A 16,852-nucleotide genomic window follows, 5' to 3' on the forward strand; every position below is an offset into this window, starting at 1 on the left:
CTCGTGTCTTACAAGCAAGGGTGTCATCAGAGCGTGAGGGAGCATTCCTGAATCAGGATGAATGTTTTACAACTTGGGAATGTTGATCCTTTCTGTTAGATGTGGTTGGGTAAGGGGTAAGAGCATCTTATGATGTATAGATGAGTTAGTGAAATTAAGGAAATTATTTCTCTTTTAGCACATAAACACAATGTGGGAAGAAATATAGGGACACTCAAGTGATGGTGCACAAAGCTGCATCTGTTAAGAAGGGGAAAAAAAGGCACTTAAACTTGGACGAATTGGCCGGAATTGTGCAAAATGAACAGACGAAGGTGAACCGATGGTGACACCCTCGTGCAGTAAAGAAGATGTGTTGTATCACAAGACAGAATAAGACATCTAATCAATTTTTTTCACTAACTCCTCAACACAAAGCATTTTGTGGAGGTATATAGTATATAGGAGCCATGAAAGTTGTTTGGCTTGAAGCGACAGCTGTAATCTTCACATTTTTGCAATTTTGACTTTAATCTCAAAATTGGGACTAATTTTTTTTCTTAATGTGGCCCTAATACTCTCCGTTACAGCAACACATTAAAAACACAATATGAAAAAAAAAATTGTGATGGGGAAACAAAAGGCAGAATGATGGCATGGTGGTTAGCACCATGTCCCGAGTTCAGTTCCACCAGGGGTCTTTCAGTGTGGAGTTTGCATGTTCTCCCGTGTTTGTGTGGGTTCTCCCAGGGTACTCTGGCTTCCTCCCACAGTCCAAAGACATGTAGTTAGTGGGGATAGGTTAATTGGAAACACTAAATTGCCCATAGGTGTGAATGGGGGAGTGAATGTGAGTGCGATTGGTTGTCTCTGTGTATGTGTTAGCCCTGCGACAGACTGGCGACCTGTCCAGGGTGTACCCTGCCTGTCGCCCTAAAACAGCTGGGATAGGCTCCAGCGCGACCCTGAGAAGGATAAGCAGAAGCGAATAGATGAGAAACAAAAGGCTGGAAAAGTAAGCCGTACTAAAAAGAAACTGCTGTAAGAACATTTTTCAAAGAAGTAGTTCATCTGGCAGCAGGTCAGTAACATTGGGTATAAACAGAACATCTTAGAGTTACTTCAGAGTTTCTCTGAAGCGAAGATGGGTGGAGGTTCACCAATCTGCAAAAAACACAAATTCTGGAACAAATTCAGAATAATGTTCCTCAACGTAAAATTGCAAAGAAGAATATCTCAGCATCTACAGTACAAAAAATCATCGACAGAATAAGGGAATCTCGAGACAGCTTTGTGCACAACGGGCAAGACTGAAAATAAATACTGTATGCTTGTGACCTTCATATTTAAAAAAAAAAAGAAAAAAAAAAGGTGTGATTCTGTCATAGAAATCACTGCATGGCTCGAGAACACTTCTAGAAATCATAGTCCGTGAACACAGTTCACCATTGCATCCACAAATACAAGTTAAAACTCTGTTTTTTAAGAGTAGAAGCTACATGTGAACATGATCCAGCAGTGTGGCTTCATGGTAGAAGAGTCCGGGTGCCAAACCACTTGCCCAGAGTCCAGACCGTTCACCAACTGAAAACCTTTGCTACATCATAAAATGAAAACTACAACAAGGAAGACCCGGGACTGTTGAGCAGATATAATCCTATACCAGACAAGAATGGGACTACATTCATTTATGTTCTATTGTAAATAAAATATGAGTTTATTCAACTTTTTTTTTTTTCATTTTAAACAATATTACAGCTTTTTTTGGTCTGTAATTTCAATTTTAATGCATAAATGAGTTTGACTGATGGAAACCAACCTGTTGGTTTTGTCCCTAGTCAAAACATAAAAAAAATAAAACCCCTCACAAAACAGAGCCAGCTTTCTTTTCCAGGAACACACTACGACCAGTGCCTAATGGCAGTTCTGATAGACTGTAATTATGTGCACTGTGGAAGTAAAGACTTGAGACTGAACATTTCCTCGTGAAACAGATGCACAGTTTAACAGCAGAGGCCTTTCCTGACAATCCCATTGGCACATTGTTGCGCTTGTGCCACATTCTCAAAGCTGGTCTGTGAATTTCTGGATGTGGTTCTTGGCATTAAAATATGGATGCTTAATGGGGCAAAACGACTACGTCATGTCTGTGATATGTCAACTGAACATGGTCAGGAAGGGTTTGGCATTATTGTTCTGTATTCAAGCTAATTGAGTAAGCACTGCCAGCTTAGTCACAATTTGGGCACAAGGAAACAAGAACACCCCCCACCCCGAATCATTCTGTCTTACTCCAGTTCTCCCGTAGCACCTCTTGTTCTCATGTTCTGCTGCAGCTGTGCTCGCCTGGGAGGGAATAACGAAAGGAAAATATGAACTAAGTTGTATCTAGGATGTGCCAGTTTTTTTAGTTTTGTTTTTTGATGTAGCTGACGTCTATTGTTATATTCTGCTCCATATACTTAAAAGCTTATCACATTTTGTGAGGCCATACAAGTGGCGCACCTTATGCACATAAATGTTTTGCAGTGCTAAGTGATTAAAAGCTAGCATAGCCATGTTCATTAACTAACAATGTGAGTATTAGTATACACTGTACACACAATGCAATGTTTAGAAAAGTCAAGTCAATTTTATTTATAGAGCACATTTCAAAAACAATGGCACCTGACCAAAGTGCTGTACAACTTGTAGAATAAAAATGTAGCCAGTGAATAAAAATGGGTTTTAAGTGAGTTTTAAAAAAAATGTCTAATTTAGGAGAGGCCCTAATGTGCAAGGGCAGTCTATTCCACAGTTTCTGAGCAGCTACTGCAAAAGCCCAGTCTCCTCTATGTTTCAACCTAGATCTGGGAACAACAAGAAAATGTTGTTCAGCAGACCTTAGTGATCTAGCTGGAGTGCTTATAGTTAATGGTCAATCTCACTTTCATCAAAGTGATCAGTTCGTGCACCTCTGTACCGTTTTCACTTAACATTTGAGGTCTCTGAACTGAAGTCTCATTATGTCCCCCATGCACTTGCCCACATGCAAACACACTGGAGGATCTCCTACAATCTATAAAACCATTCCCCCTTAACCTTAATCCTCATCTTCAGAAAACAGACCAAGTGTGAGGGAGGATAATTCTGGCAAATCTTCCAGGTGATGAGTGAGGATCGAGTTTGTGTGGCCAAAAAACGCCTTTGTTTTCAAAGTGCTCTGAGATGCCACAAGCCCTGGCACACACTTCAGTTTGGATCATTTCCTCTGTGATGTTCTCCCTCAGAGGCCTCACAACAGTACAGCAGGACTCTCAAATTCACCGTGCAAAACCCGATGGTGTACGCCCTCCACTTCTCGCTGACTACAGATTATTCAAAAGAAAACTGTTTGAAAACCTGCTTGACTGTAGCTGCACACCTGCTTTCATCATCGTCATGAGTTTGAAAGAAGCTGATATGTTCTCTCTGTCCATGTTTGAGGTCTGTGGTGAAATCACAGAGCACACAGTGCACATGCTCACTGCAATGCTGTGCTTGGAAGCTGTGTGGAAATGACCCAAAAGATGACCTTGAATGTAAGATTGGCTAGATTTAAACCAGACAAAGTTTTGGATCTATATGAAGCTGTTCTCATATTTCCCACCTCTTATATTAACTTGACCTAATTTTTTTTTCAACAAAGATTAAATGTGTCTGCATGGCTGTGTAAATATGTGACTATACAGAGTAAAGCTGTGATATCTGACCATGATCTCAACAATCAATGATGGTGAATTTTCATCTAATTTCCCCATTCATGCAATAAAACAATATTATTTTGATATTCATAATATGTTAAATCTGCCAAGCCGTAGTTGAACGTTGCACCTCCACATATAACCAACACCACAACACGCACATGTCTGAGCTACACGTGGACGTGCACACAAATTCTGCATGCTTTGACGTTAACGTGTGTGTGGAGCGGCTACACTGATCCATTCATTGTCATCATCATTATCATCATCAAATGAAACAAAGCAGGAAGACATTTCTGACTGTTTGACTGTTTTTTGTTGTTTTTTTTCCTTTCAGAGCTTAACGTGACTGAGTTTGCAGAGACATGAAAAACATGGCTGTGCGTGTGGAGGATGGTGAAAAGTGCCTGAGAGACATAGCGGATATTTTACACAGAAAAAAGACTGGATGAGTTAGTAGAACTGTACCTCTGCTGCGAGTTTAAAAATTATAAAGCCGGTAAATGTCATGACTTAACAATGTTATAGCTGTTCAGCTGACATCCGTTATGGTTGGCTAAATCAATGAGCTTATGTAAACGTGCAAACTTTTCTTCATGCTGGAAGTGAGAAATAAACTCCCATCGTCTGTGTTTCTCTTTCATTCATTTTTGTGCACATAGTACTTTATAGAGTGTGGAAAGTTTAGATACTGGTCATCAGTGATGCCACAGGGGGGACAACTGGACTATGAAACAAATTGCCTGACAAGAATATTATCACTAGGGTAAAACATCACCCTGCCTCAATCATTTCATTTTACCCTGCGAATAAACTGTTTCTTGTACTGGTGGGCTTCTCTGAGGAGTTTCAATAATTCCAAGAAGCTTCTTAAAACATTTATTCCAAAAAAGAGTGACACGGTGGTATGTAGTTTGTGGCTTTTTTTTTTTTTAGGTATTTCATATTTTCAAATGTTTTTGCTGCAAGTAATGTTTTAGAAATACGTCACAATCCAGAGCTCTCAAAGTGAGTTTTTTGGGTTCTAAATAATTTAGTCGTTTATTTTTTAGTTGAAAGTGCATCAGGAAATAATTTCTTCATGTCTTAGGAAATCATCCTGTTTCCAGCTTTTTTCAACAAGAGATAAAAACTTTATGTGACCCCCACATGGGTGTGATTCAAGCTGTGGCAGTCTATTCCGATTGCAACATCATGTGAGAAAACAAATTTCTTCAAAAGGAAATGGTCAGTTGGACGTTCAGCTATGTAGACATGACTACAGAGCGGCACTAAACATAATGACTTCAAAAACAAAGCTTCATAAAACTGTTCCAGTGAGGCAGATGAGACACAGGATGGATCATCGAGCGAGACGATTACGAAGTGCATTGTAGTAGCATCACGTTAACTTAAGTAATTTCAAAATCATATCCAGAATTGCAGATGCGGGCTTTTCAGTGTGATCATTCCTGTCATCACTGTCTCTTTCCAGCTGGATGCAAGTTTGGTCAGAGATTTTTGACAGCTGGCGGCTGTCCTGTTTTACATCACTCTTAGCCAATCAGGAGCAAGCCAAGAAGGGAGCAAAAATCCAGTATTAATGGACAGCAACTAAATATCTGTACTTGAATAAAAGCTACAGCCCAGCCAGCACAGCACCTCTGCAGTGCTTGCTTCTCTTGTTCTTTATAGCTTATCTAAGGATAGCCGGGTGGCCCTGAGCACTGGTGGGCCTGTCCTCCAGGCCACCCAGCTATGTGGCCTGGAGGTAACTGTGAGAGTGTCCTCACAGTTACCTCCAGGCCACCCACACAGGCCTGGAGGACACTGTGAAGGTGTCCTCACAGGTTGTTAGCATGCAAATCATCAGAGTTAAAGACACAACAGCATCACCACCAACAGAGGTCATGAATCATTCATTTAAAACAGCAGGCGCTATTCAGTTGTGCTCATATTGCTCATATTTGAAATTAAGAGGGCAGTTTAGTTCATTTTCATGAAAATATCCTAAGTACAACTTCATATAAATTCATGGGAAATGCTACTAAAGTTTAAGAAGCCAAGAACTAAATGAAAGAGAAATGGCCTTAAAATGGCCTGCCACAGAGAAACATACAATCATGTGAATAGCAGCCAGGTGCTGCTAATCAAATGCACTTGGTTTATTGATCACCAGCAACTGTGAGCATCTCCATAAAATCTGTCAGTTTGCTGGTCTGAATGAAACATTGAGGTGTGTTGAGGTCCCAGAAAATTCATCCCAGGGTCAGACCATGCAGTGCAAAAAACCCAAGAGCTACATCTCAGACTCCACAGGCCTCAGTTACCATGTTAAGTATTAAAGTTGATAACAGTACAATTAGAAAAAGACTAAACAGTTATGGCTTGTTTGCCACCTTAGGTTTGCAAAGTTACAGCTGAACAAACCACAGGTGGAGATGTTTGGCCATAATGAACAGCACCATGTTTGGAGAAAACCAGCCACACCATAACAGTACAAACACCTCATACCAATTGTTGAGTATGTTGGAGGAACTCCTCTATGAACCATGAACTCCTCTGTGTACCAAAGTATTGCAAGGTCATTTGTCTGACAGCGAAAGCTTGGCTGAAACTGGGTCATGTAACCATTCAACGATCACAAGCACGGCAGCAAATCTGCACAAGAATGGCTGAAAAAAAAGAGTCAAGGTGCTGCAGTGGCCCAGTCCAAAATCCCAAAGACCTGATTGAAATGCTGTGGTGGGACCTTAAGGGGGCTGTGAATAAATGAAAGCCCACAAACCTCAATGAACTGAAACAACATTGTAAAGAAGAGTGGGCCAAAATTCCTCCGCAATGATGTGAGAAACTGATAAAGTCACGAAGAAAACGATTACTTCAAGATGTTGCTGCTAACAGTGGTTCTGTGACCCTCTTTGAATCGTGGGGTGCACTTAGTTTTTTACAGAACTGCAAAAAAAATCATCTGGAAATGTTCTTTTCCACATATAGGATCCAGAGGGAGTCTTAATAACAGATTTAAAATCTATCTACAAGAACAAGAACTTTCAGGGAGCCCTTTGCATTTGCATGACAAACTGCACATTCGCTCCAAAACGAGCAGAGCCAAACCTGTTGGCAGAAAGGGGTAGCTCCGTGATGAAAGACTGCACTAACATCACACAGACACCAGATTTATTCTGAAGAAGTCCGCATTGCTACGTGACTATGATGACAGATTTACACTGTATAAGGTATGAGAGAGAAAAAAAACCTTTAATAATCCATGCATGCGTTAATTTGATACTAAACATATCCTTAGTTGCTGCTATCTCACCTAGAGCAACTATTCACAAGTCTCCTGGTATGTGGAAGAATCAGGAAAAATCCTCTCCTGTGTCCTTCAAGTTGATGGAAATCTGCATTTTCACTCATATAATCTGCTTGTAATAATGTCGTGAACTTTGTGGATCCATGATTGTAATTGTCTAATCAGTTTCAGTCTCTCAAACTAAATGTTTCTTGTTTTTACATCTTCACATTGCTTCTGGGTATAATAAAATGTTTACCTTTGTTAATAATGTGCATCCATAAGTGACAGCTCCCCGGGAACATTGCGTGATTTTCATGTTGCCTGACCAGTGCCATATTTTGAAATAAGAACACAGGGATTTTATGTCAGTTTAATATCTACCAGAGGGTCAGTAAATCACTAAACGGCTTGTCTCAGAGTCACTAGTGGAACACAGCTGACTCATTTGTTGGCATTGCCTCTCAACAAATACTGTCTGACAGGCATATTATGGGTAAAATAAAAAGCTTCTCTGGTAATTTTTAAAAAAAAAAAAAAAAAGCTTAGAGAAAATTTGCAAGTCTCCCAGACTCCAACTGCACAACTGTTAAGGAAAACAATTAACTACAGTGCAATTCACAAACCAAAATAAAAAGAAAATATGCTTTTGCTCAATGAAAGATGATGGCAGTCAAAAGAATTTCCCTACCTGACAAATGTCTATGGCAGAAAACCAGAGCACCTGGAACTTCACTTTTGTAAATAAATTCCACTTTACAAGCCATACTGAGACTTTATTTCTCTGTTTCATGAACAACCTATGAAACTGCAGGCAGAAAGAAAATGAAACTCTACATTTAGAGATTTTTTTTAAAAGTAAGAAACCATAAAGATTAATAAGTAAAAACCAGTAAATTGTCCTCATACATATATACATCAGATATTCAGTCAAAAAGTCCAAAGTTGCACAGGCCTTGAGACTGTATGGTGACCCATGGGGGGGAAGATTTGTATTTCCTGACTAGTTAGCAAGTAGTTGCTGGCTATGGCTGAGTGGAATCAGTTGCACAGATTGTTCTGCTCCAAAAACATCCTTGTAATTGCTTCACTTGGCAGACTGGAGTGGTCATCCTTCCACATCAACCTTCCACAATCACTAATCAGCTGTTACATTACACATGTGTAAGCCAAATACAGATCTTTCTTCAACAACCAGTTGTTACCAGAGGGTTACTGGCTGTTCACTGAGCGTGCTTGACTGGAGTTTAGCAATGGATTTCACAGCAACCTCTTTCGACCTATCAGGGAACACTTATATTTCTCTTGTGACCAGGATGAACGCATTAGTGTGATATACTAGAGAGCAAAGCTTAATTTGCAGCCTTACATTTGTGTTGCTTTTGTTGCTCTTAGAGCATACAGAGACAAGGATTATGGGAATTAATCAAATTCACAGAGTACTGAGAGGCCTATGGATGACATGTGGAGGTTGAGTTGTGATTGGCTGAAAAATGGCTAAATAGGAGGCAGCGCTACAGGAGCATCCAACATTAAGAAAAACGAGAACAAAAATATTAAAGAGCACAAACACTTGCTGGTAAAGATTTTAAATGTTTTAATGCTGCTTCAGTTTACTGCAAATAATTCTCTGTCTGTCATGACTTCTATCTTTTCTGTGGCCAGGGTTAAGTAAAAGGACCAACAACAGAATCGCCCACATCAGAAGTTCTTTCTTTTAGACATTGCTCTCTGGTGAAGGTGCACAGCTACAATGTGTGGATTTGGGTCCGTGCCTCTTAGCTACTAACATAATATGATGCTGGGATCTGAGGTAAGCCAACAGAATCTCAAAGCTTTCAGTGAACAGGTTCAATGTGAACTCTAACACGGGTCATTGCAGTTATGGCACACTTTGTAAGGCTCATTGACTGAATTCTTTGGCTTGACCTGCTGCTCCTGCCATGCATACTCCTATTCTCACAATGTTATCACGGGTGCAGTTCAACTGCTTTTCATCTGTTGTAATCAGCTCCCTCAGCCTCTGCGGGTTGATCTGTCAAGGCTGCTCAGCTGTGAGAGGCAGTGGAAACGTGAAGGATTATTGGCTGACAGAACACGGCAAATGGTGCGTGAGCAGTGCAAACCCTTATAACAACCTGCTGGCTTAACCGCTAAACAAGGGAAATAGACACTGTCTAACATACAGTTAGGTCTGTAAATCTTTGGACAGTGAGTCATTTTTTTTTTATGGTTTTATTTCTGTGCAGTAGATTTTAAATCAAACAATCAAGATGTGATTCAAGCACGGACTTTAAGCTTTAATTAAAGGGGTTTAACAAAAGTATTGTATCAACTGTTTAGGAATTGGAGCCGTTTTCAGAGAGTTACTGGACAGTAATTGAACAAACTCACATACCTTGAATAAAAAAGGATGGTTTTTATCTTTCTTGTTATGCTATGCCAGGCCTTTACTGCAAATGCCTTCAGCTGCTGCTTGTTTGTAGGTTTCTCTGTATTACATTTGTCTTCAGTTTTCAAACTGAAAAGTTTCTCTATTGGGTTGAGATCAGGTGACTGACTTGGTCACTGAAAAATGTCTAATTACTTTGTCTCGAGAAACTCATGGGTTGTTTTTGCAATAAGCTCTGGGTCATTGTAAGGTTGCTCCATTAAGCGCTCCAGCATTTGGCTGAATGTGAATAAAACCCGTATACCGCACATTTCAGTTCATCCTGCTGCTTCTATCAGCTGTCACCAACAGCCATAAATGCTCATGCCTCCATCATAATTGACCCATAGTGTGGGATGCTTCAGACCATGAGCTGTTTCTCTCCTTCTCCATACCTTTCTCTTCCCATCATCTTGGGAAGAGTTCATCAAGTTCATCTTGATTTTAACTTTTGAAAGATTTTTTTCAGAAGTGTGCAGTCTCTTTTTTGGAAAAGTCGAATCTGGCCTTTCCGTCCTTGTACGTATCGTGGCGATCGTGGTTCAAAAGTTGGCAGTTCGTCTTGTAATCGGAAGGTTGGCGGTTCGAGCCCCGGTTCCGACAAGCTTGGTCGTTGTGTCCTTGGGCAAGACACTTCACCCGTTGCCTACTGGTGGTGTGTGAATGACTGAATGTAATGTAAACCGCTTTGGAGTCCTTAGCGACTAAGTAAAGCCCTATACAAGTACAGGCTATTTACCATTTATGTGTAACCAGTGGTTTCCACCATATTGCAACCCACTGGTTACACTTTCTGTCTGTCTGTCTGTAAGCTTCCAGTCATGTAGGCGCCTCTTTATTGTAAGCTTTGACCCTCCCACCACCTCGTGAGTGTTCTTGACTGAGTTAGATGTTTTTCTTAACAAAGGAAATATTCTGTCATCATTCACTTTACTCCTTTTTGTGTTTCTGAGCCGGTCACTACCTTCATTGTTTTTAGGAACGTCCCCGATTTTTCATTTGTCCAGCGTTTGCTATCTCTGATAGGTTTATTTTGGTTTTTCAGCCTAATGATGGTCTCTATAACTTACATTGACATCTCTTTGGACCTTATAATAAGAGTTCCAGTGAAAAGCTACCAAATACAAGTTAAATACAAGTACTTGGAATCAGCTTCAGATCCTTTATCAGGTTCATTTTTCATGAAATAATGAAGGGAACAGACCTCACCTGGCCATTAAAAATGCTTCTCAGTCATATTTCATTTACTTTTGAGCCTTTGAAAGTGGGGGACTGTTTATAAAAATAGTAGTTAATGTTAATTCCCTTGTATTAGGAAAGGAATACTGAGACAATTTTATTTAAATGTGTCACTGTCCAAAATCTTATTGACCTAACTGTAGACTGCTTGGTTTTGTGGATACTGCAGTCATAAGACACTAAAGTTTCATCTGACTTTGTTCTAAAAATGAAATGATTTTGTTATTGCTTTGTTATTGGCTAATGAAATGGTATGAAAAACATAGAAGAACAGAAATTACACTCTACATCATTTCTGCCACAACTCTGGATGAATCCCACAGTATGGCACACTTCAGCTGGCTGTTGAGACTTCAGACTACAAACTATAAAGTCATATTATTAAAAACTGAGACAAAATATAAACAACAAAAAAAAAAACAAGGACGAAAGTTGAAAACTGATATGTCAAGATATAATCTCATTGGCTCACATGTTGTTAGAGTCTTGGCAGAATTTTAGACAAGCAGGACAACAGCAGTAAAAGAACAGAACGCTCATTTTCAACAGTGTTTACCAGGGATATAAGAAGAATGTAACCATGGCAGATATCTAACAGACGCCTTGTGAGGTCAAACCGCTGGTATGGAGGTGAAAGGCTTGATGAGACTTGGCAACCCTGTCACACACCTGTTGCTCTCCTAATCTTTTCTCATCAGCTGTTTAAGCTTTGAATAATCAAACGTCAGCACCACTGAATTCTTTACGCACTCGTAATTTTATACAGCTTGTTTGCAGCCCAGCTCAAAACCATGGCTCAACATAATTCATTTCTGAAGTTAGAAAGGAGAATGATTCATGTTAAGGGGGGGAAGAGGCAGCCGGTTTGTTACATGCTCTAGACTGTGAAATTAACATTTCTGTACACTTACAGCATCTAAACTATTCAGCAATCAGGAAATGCTACATTTAAATGCAAGATATCGTTAACCAAAGTGTTTTCTTAAGTATTCTTGGGGCTGCCAGCAGGGACGCTCATGGAAAGGGAAGCTTGGAAGGCTTTGGGAGGAATACAGCTAGCACACAATCTGCACACAATTTTAATGTGACTGGTGGACTAAGCCCCTGTACTTCAGTGCCAGGGTAGCAAAACTGTCATCACATCATTCCTTATTATCCACTTTCTATAATGAGTGTTTCCTGTCTCTGTCTCCCTCACACATCTCTAAAAATATGCCCCATGTAATCTCCTTTTTAAAGTCAGCACTGGACACTAATGTTCACATTGTTGTTATTACAAAAAGCTTTATATTAAATCAAACAGTCTCTTCTTCTTCTTCTCTTTTTTTTAATGTTCAGCTCCATCCAAACGCTTATTAAAGAGCTGATGAAAAAAAAAAAAAACTAAATTTCCACAACAGCTCCCATTATTTTCCAAGTACAAGAGAAAATTGTTTACATGCAGCTCCTGTCATTTTCATGCCATGACAACACTGGGGAGCAATTTTAATCAGGTTTCTGGGCATGTCACAACACAGAATGTGCTCTTTTCAGTCTCAGAAAATGCGCACTGCTATTAAATGTGTTAGCTCTGTTTCTGATATTGCTGGTTTTTGTGTGATTAGTATCATATTGTCCCACACCATTTCAAGAATTGGTATGGCATCTAGCCCACTGACTAAAACTGGGCTCTCTCTTTGACAACGTTTGCTTGGTGAAGTAAAAAAAAAAAAAAAATAGAGAGAGAGAAAAAGGCATGTTTTGGGACATAAAAGCTTGTTCCTGGAGCAGTCCCAGTTTTTGCTTTTTTTTTTTTTACAAGTACACTGTCTGGCCAAAAAAGAAAAGAAAAAAAAACACCACCTGGATTTAACTAAGAAGATAGGTAAGAGCTTTCCATTAGATAATTAGCGCAGTGATTATTATCTCTCAGTTGGCAACAGGTTGCTTAACCCCTAGTGAACAAAACAACCATGTTCCTGGATGCTGTGGCAGTTTCACATCTCATACAGTGTCAAAGAGGTCACAAAGAGCATGCTGAACCAAAAACCTTGTTATGATTGCTTTGGTCTCTAGCACATTTCCACAGCTGACTCCTAACTGTCTGCAAACACTCACCGTCCACTCTGCAAGTGGCAGTGAAAATGTGAAAAGTGCAACACAATCTGCCAACAAAGACTGTTCACCTTCTTAGTAAAAGCTTCTGAAATGTGTTGGCTGCAGTTGTTAGGCACAATTTTTATTGAGAAGGTGTCCTTGTCCAAATTGTGAAACACAAGTTTTACTCTGTTATTAGCGAGTGTTTGCAGACAAGTTGAGGTCTTCCATGCAAACTACAGGCAATTGTGGCAATCTGCTAACATTCAAAGCAATAACGATGGAGTTTTTGGTGCAGCATCCTCTTTGCAACTGATTTCACCTGCCGACATCAACCTCCAGCAACCAATCAGGGAACGGATATTTGTCTCTAGCAAGCAGTGGTTCGCGGGGGTTGTCAACTAGTTTCTCAGTCTGTGACTGGGGAATAGGAGACTGCTAAAGCTAATGGGTTAAGAACTGTCCAGCGCAAAATTAAACCCTGGAAGGATAACTGTGAACAATCATTGAGGAAGAAATGTAGTCAGAGTAAATGTGTGGTGAAATGAAATCATTAAAAAAAAATCAAAGGTATATCCCATGGCTGTGTTTAATGAAATTCATTATATTTTTATCTGTGCAATGCACAGAGAACTCAAGGGATTGGGACCAAACAGCTGTGCAGCCTTAAGAAAACCATTTATCAGTGAAGCTAATCGGGAAAAAAGTTTTCAATTAACCATGGACCATGAAGACTGGACTCCAAAGCAATGGAAAAAATCTGGTCGGATGAGTCCATGCTGCAGAGTGATGGCTGCATCAGGGTAAGGAGAGAGGCAGATGAAGTGATCATATGCCTGTGAGGAAAATCTTATGATCTGGGGTTGCTACAGTTGGTCAGGTCTACGTTCATCTAAAAAACATCAAAGGACCAGGTTTTCCCTCAAGATGACAATGTCCGGATTCATTGAACTCAAATTGTTTCTAGCATTGTCTCTTTTTTTGAGCCAATCAGCTGCCTCTCCGTGTGGTTTAAATCTGTGCTCTCCTTTTCAGACTCTCATTCGTGAAACCCACCTCCTCCCCATCCCCACCTCACCCAAGTCACTCAAAGCTCCATCCAAGCCTCAGTCTACCTCTTCACCACCATCAGTGTCTGGACCCTGGGGGTGTCCTGTCCTAAATCCTATCACCGCTGGGATTTTGTTATGCCATGATGAGTCTAATTATCAAATACCATTAAATTCACTTGATTAACACGCTCCTTGCACTCAAAAAATGTTCTTTTTCCTTCAGTAAACATTAAGCAATTACTTTTATTAAAAATAAAGTGTAACATATTAAATCAAAGGTTTATTTATTGAGGGTAAGGATTATTGTGTGTATGTGAGTGCGAATGGTTGTCTATCCGTCTGTGTTGGCCCTGCAACAGACGGTCGCCTGTCTGTTGTCCAGCGTGTACCCTGCTTCTCACTCCATGGTAGGTTTGATAGGCTTCAGTCCCACTAGAAGAAAATGGATGGATGGGTTTATTTATTGAAATGACTAATCACTGAGGAAAATCTGCTTGGTATAAACCGTATTACTCTATTACCAGATTTCCTTATTAGGCTAAAGAGCTGCTTCCTTTTTTGCTTCTTTACAGTGTCCAAAGCTGTGAGTAATGACTTGCTATGACCCAAAGCACTTCAAACATAATACTGTTTATGCACATACAAGTTTAGAAGTGTATGTCACTTTTTTCATTCTCTAACTGTAAAATAAAACCACTTGGACTGACTACTGATAAATGAGAATGAATCCAAAAGGTGGCAAGAAACAAGTCTCATTTAGTCTCACCTCTTGTTTAGCTTTTAATGGATCACTCAAAATTAGTCAGTGCTGTTAGTCTGGCCAAACAGCTCTATCTTTGATTCATCTGTCAAGAGCACATTATTTCAAAAAGTCTGTTTTGTTGCCAGCATGTACACTGGCAGAAGGTAGTTTTGTTTTAATGTTCCTTTTGGACAGCGGTGGCTTTCTCCTGACACGCCTGAAGTCCAGGTCACATTTCTGTAATCTGTTTTAGACATTAGACATGTACTTTGACCAAGTGTTGCATACTTACAGACACTGTGATGAAATTTGGGGGTTCTTGAAAAGGTTTTTTTCCCCTCAAGTCAGTCCTGGATAAATGGGCAGTTGCTTGAAATCTGTGCCACTTGACGGTACAAGACTAATTTATTGCAGATAATTTGGAGATTTTTTAAAATCTGTGCCAGATATTCACAATGCCCTTTGAGAGCTGTTTAGATTTTGGCATGAGGACACTACATGATACATATGATAGGAGACCCTATGTCTGACAGTTACATAACTGTCCATCTGTCACAGGATTGTAACTACAGGGATCTGATATGGAACCCCTAAGTTTCCATTTATCCAGTAGATAAGTGGTATATTTATTTTTTCCATGAGACAGATTTTTTAACTTATTCATTACAATTATAAATAGGGTCTATGACAATTCCATGTCAAGGCTTTAGTAATTTCTAAACTGCCTTTCCCTGAATAGAAATAAAGAGTGGCTTATTTTTAATTACTTACTGTTTAAATAAAATATATTATTAATAATAATAATAATAATAATAATAATAATGGATTGGATTTATATAGCGCTTTTCAAGGCACCCAAAGCGCTTTACAATGCCACTATTCATTCATTCTCGCATTCACACACTGGTGGAGGCAAGCTACGGTTGTAGCCACAGCTGCCCTGGGGCATATTTTAATTGTACACTCACAAGCAACTTTATTATGTACACCTGTTTAACTGCTCTTTAACACAAATATCTATTTAGCCAATTATGCTGTTAGGCATGCCATTGCCCTGTTGTTTCAGAAGCTGCTGATCTACTGGGACTTTCTCACAAAAAAAAAGAGAAATTGACCAGTGAGCTGCAGTTCTCTGGGTGAAAATGTCTTGTTAATACCAGAGGTCAAAAGAGAAGAATGGCCAGACTGCTTTGAGCTAAAACAAAGGCAAATAACCACTGTTAACAACCTAGGTATCCAGAAAAGCATCTCTAAATGCAAAACATGTGAAACCCTGATGCAGATTGGCTACACCAGGAGCAGAGGGGCACACCGGTTGCAACTAGGGTGCCATTAGAGTCCAACCTGTGGTCAGGCACTATGTGTCTTTGCTTTCTCTCTCTCTCACTTCCCCATCTAATTATTCCTGCTCCCAATAAAAGCAACCCCCCCCCCCCCCCCCCCCCCCAAAAAAAAAAAAAAAAAGTTTAAAAAAAAAGCATTTGACATAAACGACATGAGAACATGGATCCATCCAGCTGCTGATGGTGCTGTTATGGTGTGGGCATAGTTTAAAATTCAGTCTACCAGAATTGTGATTGTACTTTGTGTCAAGATGGGTACAAACCTCAGTCACTAGACTCCTGCTCCAGCTTTACCTTTCCTCTGAATGACCTGTAGACCTGTAGAGTGCTTGAATTGTGGGTCTCTGTCAGGAACATACAGAGCAAAAATGACACAAGTCAGGTCCTTTCCAAAAAATCATCAACTTCTTAAAGTGTCATATAGCTTACAGCTTCTAGGGAATCGGATACTTCTGCTGTGAAGGATCTGACCAAGCATTAAACACCTGGGCTGACAGCAGGAGGAAGAAAGATGCTGTTACCATGCCGCCACTTTTAATTCAGTCTGTGTTTTAAAAGCAAAACACCTGTTGGCATAGGGCTGTATTTGCTTTGATTACCTTCCAACAGCAGTCCAGGCTGCCAAAAATGAATTAAGAAAACCGCTGTGCCAGCATTCAAGCAAAGACACCAGAATCCCAGATGGCCAAAGTAAAGAAAACAGTCTTATCTTCAGATACCTAAAATGAACAGAAACAGATTCATTTTTTCATAGAATGGACTGTGACACAAATACAGTGTTAACAGGTATAGAAGGCCTGTTTAAATTGTCTCTTTCATATGTTCTTTATAACCTTCAAATAGCAGTTTAGAACTCACAAGAACAACAGTTTATTTTATCAGATATTAAGTGGGCTTTCCAATCTGGAAAGGTTTAGAGACTGGCAACAGTTAAATGAAATCATAGTTCAATGTAAGTTTCTATTTGGCCCATTTCATGGGTCAGAATCTGAAT

This window comes from Neolamprologus brichardi, chromosome 14 (assembly GCF_056152115.1).
Source record: "Neolamprologus brichardi isolate AB-2024 chromosome 14, ASM5615211v1, whole genome shotgun sequence".
Lineage (NCBI taxonomy): Eukaryota > Metazoa > Chordata > Actinopteri > Cichliformes > Cichlidae > Neolamprologus > Neolamprologus brichardi.